This window comes from Helianthus annuus, chromosome 17 (genome assembly GCF_002127325.2).
Source record: "Helianthus annuus cultivar XRQ/B chromosome 17, HanXRQr2.0-SUNRISE, whole genome shotgun sequence".
In the NCBI taxonomy this organism is placed as follows: domain Eukaryota; kingdom Viridiplantae; phylum Streptophyta; class Magnoliopsida; order Asterales; family Asteraceae; genus Helianthus; species Helianthus annuus.
The window spans coordinates 73,145,090-73,151,623 of record NC_035449.2 but is presented as its reverse complement, the minus strand read 5'-3'; the positions used below and the strand labels follow the sequence as shown (position 1 = coordinate 73,151,623).

Genomic DNA, 6,534 nt, shown 5'->3' with positions numbered 1-6,534 from the left:
ATTTAATTTGCTTTAATTAAATTCTTACCGGATGTTGATCAAGCCTTGAACCGAACACAATTCTCTTTAACCTTAGCTCTGAATACCAACTTGTAACACTCTCATTTAAAATACACAATATTTTTACCGACTAAATAAGAAAGTTCATAATCATTAAAAGCACAAACATTAATATTAATCCTAGTTTAGCACATAAGTGTTTTAAAACCACCACAACACTAAAAGGATATATAAGTATTCCTTCTATTACAAAATTATTACTAATGATCATCTAAGACAAAATTTTCGGAACTACTTCTTGAATGTGTTCGGTTCATAAGCCTTGCGTTGATCACCATCCGCTTGGTTGACTTACTTGAAAGCTGGAAAATTTAACAAAATAATAATGTAAGAATCCTTCAAATTTCACATAATTAAAAGTACGCTTAAAACGGATTCGAACTGTGAAATTATACAAAGCTTAACAATTTTGGCTGGGCTCCACCGTAAATTACCGTGGTCACCGTAATTTACGGTGGGCGCTGGACATTTATGGTTCTGCCGTAAATCAGTAAAGAACCACCGTAACGATTCACCCTCTACCGTAAATTACGGTGGCTACCGTAATTTGTAATTTACGGTAGCTTCTGCATATTTTCCTATTTTGCTGTTTTGACCCGTTTATTCCAATTTTTGCACTTTTTAAGTCATCAAAGCACAGTACGGGACATTTCTTTGCAACAAGTATGACCCGTTTTGGATCCCTTGCTTCAACACACACGCTCCCATTATCGGTTTGCGTGTTAATAATATTCTTCCCATTACCCAACACACGGGTTTATGGTCTACGGATGAGGTACTTCCGTTACCCGGTTTGTACCCACCATTGTTAACTCGTTTTGGTTTGCCATTATGAAGTCCCTCATTTAAGCAACCAAACCAACACGACTCTATATTGTTCATAACTAGTAAACAATTAAAAATGAAAACTAAATCATCAATATTATAGTAGCGTTAACCACGTACCTCAAAGCTTTCCCTTTAAACGAGCGTCCGCACCGGCTTGACTTCCCGACGCCTCACTCGTGTTGCCTAAAACATACAAGCCAATTACCATTAGAACCATTCGGCTCATGACTAAGCTTGTTACTTTACCAACACCACATTTGTGTCGATCAATGTCTTTTAGGCATTTTATCAAGCATCTTATGTGCATGATTTCTTACAATTCATAACTAAGTTTAACATTTATCATTTAGCCATGATAAACATCAATTTAGGCAATTTCACATAATTTTCACATTAATAATTTCTGAACCTTGTTCATAGAATTTGAATTACTCTAGGATACATCATAATCCTAATGTCTCATACTTTTCTACAAAAACCCCCATATCACCTCTAATGGTGATTATGAACTTTACAAGAATTAGGCCAAATTTCAACAAGCACTCGACTAGGGTTCATCCCTATACACTATTTCAATCAAAACAACTATCATGCATGCTCAGATTTGAATCTCATAAATTTTTCTAAAATTTAAGGTAGAACCGAATCATGAAATTTTGCATACCTTACGATCCCTTAGTCACGGTGATCACAAATCTATGTTCAGATTTCAATTTGGACTTGATTCGAACCTTCAATTAATGAATTTTGTGAATGTTAGGGTTTGAGGGGAAATCCCCTTGTTGCCTGCGTTCTGGTCGATCAAACACACACTTAGGTGTGTGTTTGGTGTGTTATTTTACTAGTAATAATTGAAGTTCTAGATTTGACAAGTTTGGTCCCTCAATTATACATGAGCTATGGAAAAAGGGCATTTAATTATACTTTGTCATATTATGTTAAGATTCTTACTAACTAGGTTATCTTTCCTAGTCTTTTATCTTAACTTACTACTGATATTTAGTTTAAAATGTAACATTAATATTTTCGGGGTGTTACAAATTATACAAAAAAGCAGGATACTTACTCGACATTGTTACAGAGCCTGAGGATACTTCTTGAGAATCCTGGGTAATAGCTTGAAATGACCTTGTTGCAGGATCAAGTTTTCTGAAAGCAGCAAGCCTCTCCTTGGTGGCAGGTGACGGTATGATATGTGAAACAGAAATAGCTGCACAAAAGAAATGAAAATATGTTAGTGATCCTGATCAGAAGCAAGCTTATTCGGTGATCCTTCTAAGGATCCTGTATCCTACCATGGGTAGCCCACTTCCTTGGCAAATCCTTCCCGTTTGGAAGGGTATCCCTCCTGACAAAGAAGAACCTCCTTTTCCAGTTGGTATCATTCTTTGTGGTTTTCAGAATGGGGTGTTCTTCAAAAGGTTTGTGTTTGAATAAATATCGGCGGGATCCGTGGCTCACTAGATTGTACATCTCTGCCAACTCCGACATTCCCAGATCAATGCCTTCTTGCTCAATGATCCTTTCAAGGGTGATCAAGACCCTCCACATCATTGGCATAGCTTGAATATAGGAGATGCCGGTGAGGGAAAAGAAAGATTGGGTGAATTCAGGGAAAGGGTATGTGTATCCTATTGAAAACGGAGTGACTGGGAAAGCTACCCAAGTTTCAGACACGAAATCGCTCAGAATGGTGGGATCAAAGGTTTTGAAAACGGTACTCGCCGGAAAACAATGGCGGATTCTGTCTATCTGTGGATCGGTGAAGCAGCAACGCTCTTTCATGGAATCTTCAATGATCCATGGCTTTTAAGAGGACTATCTTTGGCGTGATCCTTAGCCGGGGAGGATCTTAGCATCATTTTAGTCATGATGGTAGAGAAGAAGATGAACAGGAAAGGAAGACGTAAAGGGAGAAGAGGAAGATAGATACCTGCTTGATCTTCAGATGAGGATTTAAAGGGAGTCTTTCTCGAATTTAAATACAATTTGATATCTATCGCTAACTTCAATTTATAATAATGATCTTGCAGGATAGTCACTTCAGTGACGTCAGGATGGTAATGGCTAGTCCGCTTACAACGGCTAGTTATCCGATTGATTTGTTGCAGATAAGAACAGAAAATACAACTCGTTATTTTCACTTTTACTCGTATTTTGGGGGCAATTGTTAGGGGAAGATTTTCCTGTGATCAGTGATCCTCAATTGCTACCGGGTTTAGGGATCCTTAATTCTGTCTGAATTGGTGATCCTCAGAGAGTATTGTAGGATCAGGATCCAGGATCATTATAGTGATCCTTACACTAACGATTGTCTACTTTGAATATGGGATTGTTTTGCAAGAGTACGTGTTTAGACTTAGTCATGCGATATTCCTGGAGCATATTCTCTTTTATTCCGCACGTGCTTGACCATGGTGAACTTTATGGAGATCGTGGGGAGAGGGCATGAATTGCGGATAGTTAGTTATTTAGATATTTTACTAAATTTAAAAGGGGATAGCAAGCTAAATTAGAACACTTGGCTATTTTTGGCTAAAACACACACATTCATACAGCTCTGATCAGTTTACAACAGTTTGCTCGGCTATTACACACCATTGTCACACATTTCACTCTAGTGATCCTTGTAACTAGCTCGCTACCATCCGAAGTTGTAACAGACATTTTATTTTATTTAAGTTGGTGATAGGTAGTTTCCATCACCCGAGGTTTTTTTATGCCGGAGATCATCTCTTGATCAAGGGCTTTTTCCTCGTATAAATCTCTGTGTCACTTGTTCATTACATTTCAGAGTGATCCTTAATATTGTTCATTGATTCAAGCATCACACCTCACACATAAAGATTTGGTTGCATTATCTTTGCTTGATTTTTGACCAAAACACTAAGGATCACGGATCCTCAAATACTGTCAGGATCACGGATCCTCAATTCTGCTTAAATTAAGGATCCTCAGAAGATGTTGCAGGATAAGGATCCAGGATCCTCATTGTTATCCTTACACCAACGGTTGCTCTCACTATGTTTAAGTTTGTTTTGTAGGAGTATACGCATTGGACCTAGTCATGCCGATATTCTTGGGGAATATGCTCTCAATATTCTGCACGTGCATGGCTTAATGACCGTTATGGGAGTCGTGGGAAGCTAGCATGATTTGCGGAATGTTAGTTAGTTAGATTATTTCTATTTTTAAAGGGGATAACAAGCTTGAGTTAGAACAATCATTAGCAAACACACACACTCGAAACAGCTCTCAACAGTTCATTGGCGATTTCATACACATTGCACACTAGTGATCCTTGTAACAAGCTTGTTATCATCCCGAGTTGTAAAGATCATTTGTTTAATTGTAGTTGGTGATCGGTAGTTTCCATCACCTGAGGTTTTTTATGTCGGAGATCATCTCTTGATCAAGGGTTTTTTCCTTGTATAAATCCTTGTGTCACTTGTTCATCTTAATTGCAAGTTATTCATACATTTGTTCATTGATTCAAGCATCATTCCTCACAACAGAAGATTTGGTTGTATTATCCTAGCTTGATTTTTGACCAAAACAATTACCATATGCGAAATTGTTACAAAAAACCAACATGCTATTTCATCAAAATTATCACATGCGAAATTGTTACAAAAAACAAACATGCGATTTTATCAAAATTATCACATGCGATTTCATCCATGTTATTTTATAACATGCGATTTCACTATATTGTACGTAATGTACGTTAAGGGATATTGTACAATACACTTTCTCTCTCTCTCTCTCTCTCTCTATATATATATATATATATATATATATATATATATATATATATATTAAAATACAAATAGCATTAATTAATAAAAATCAAATCATAATGGAGAGAAGAAGTAGAATCATATAATTGAGTGCACACATTAGACGCGGTTCTCATTAAACAAAATTCACTACAATTTACATTTATCTCATATGGTACAACATTTAAAGTTGTAGTTATAGTGCCGTAGATGACCTCAAAGCGTGAGAGTAACACGTGTTTTGTATATTGAATATTTTGTGTAAACGAACACTAGTTGATGTGTTTCGTAGTACATTTCAAATATGAAACAAACAAGAAAGAGCTCAGTCTCTTGTTTTGTGAAATGAAATAATGTATTGAAAGAGCTCAACCTTGCCACCTGGGCCGACCATGATTATAGCCATAGTGGTAGAGTTTGAACAGCGAGGACCAGACTCTTAAAATCCAAATCGGTGGGGGACGGACTCTTAATAATCTAATATATTTCACTAAAAAACGAATTCGAAAATTTTCGGTAAAATTAACACTACGAATGAAAAATCGGTGGGTGCCGGTGCGGTTCGCCCCTGATAGCCACACAAAAGATAACTAACATACAAATTAATCGTTTGGTGGTAGAAACTCTTTCCTTTTAAAGAAAAGATCAGGGTTCAAATCCTGTCATAGTGTAGAATTAGTATTTTCTGGTATAGTTTAAGAGTAGGAGTAAGACAGCTATTGTCGTTAGAAAAAAAAAGAATTTTTATTGTAATGACACAGTTTTATTATGGTCTGGCTTGTGTGACCCTTAGGATTTTGGTCCAACATTATGGTCTGGCTTGTGTGACCCTTAGGATTTTGGTCCAACATTCGTCGCTTAGACGTGGGAGAAAAATCCAAGGAATTTATTTGCTAAACATCTTGTCTCCTTTCTTGTAATTTTCTTTGAGTTGTGTTCACCAATCTAAATGGGACAACTTCCATATGATTCCTCATTTCAAACGTGCACATACTTTAAATATTGATATCTCATTTTACTAACAATATTAGAATACACATTAAAGTATGATTGTATATAACCACTTTATGTTCGACTTATTCAAGAGATTTATCATGGATGGCATGAGATGCTTAGAAAATATTAGAAATTTATACGCTATTAGATCTAAACCCAGGGTTTATTTAATTATTTTTAGACCAAATGACACTTATGTGACAACATTGCGTAACTATGTACTTGAGGGTTTGTAAGAAGAAGTTTCAAAAATCTAAAAGGTTTGCTCGGTTTGTAAGGAAGAAGTTTCAAAAATCTAAAAGGATTGGCTCATTCGATTTATTTACTTTTAGTTCATCTTATTTTTATTTTCTTCTTTTTAATAATTTTAAAGTTGTATTTAGAAAAATTATATTTATAACATAGACTTGTAAAATTCATAAATATATAAGCTTACTAAAAATTTACAAAATAAACATTTGAATTTATAATTTTAAAAATAAGGTTATGTTTAAATTCATTTGATAAATGTTTAAGAATTCCATATTAGCTATATTTGTTCGTACAATAATAAAAAACGCCAGTTACTAAAACAAACAAAGCGGTTATAAAAGTCCATGTAAAAATTGACAATGATGTGAAAAATGTAAGGATATTTGGAGGATGAGATGATTGCTTTGAAAACGCATGGGAAGGAGATTTGTGTGTGTTGCCAATGTATAAGATGACTAGGCAGATTTTCAAGAGGTTTTTAAGCCCATCACTACAAATGTTGAAGATGCAAGTTTTTTTCCTTTTGGATAGTCTAAAGTTAATCCTTGTCAAATCCAATAGGTGCTTTGTCAAAAGATCCTTTATTTCTTAGAGCGTTATGCTTCTTCAATAGTTGGGT

General features: G+C 35.5%; 1 long non-coding RNA gene across 2 annotated transcripts; it reads right to left on the bottom strand.

The window, feature by feature from the left end:
- Positions 1–239: 239 nt before the first annotated feature.
- On the bottom strand, positions 240–2,094 carry LOC110905405. Of its 2 annotated transcripts, none has more exons than XR_002573095.2 (3): positions 1,955–2,094; positions 1,006–1,071; positions 240–362 (listed from the first exon to the last, which is right to left on the bottom strand). It is a non-coding gene; the product is annotated as an uncharacterized LOC110905405 (long non-coding RNA). The 2 variants fall into 2 exon arrangements; XR_002573094.2 differs by lacking the exon at positions 1,955–2,094 and adding an exon at positions 1,553–1,669.
- Between the last annotated feature and the right edge of the window lie 4,440 nt (positions 2,095–6,534).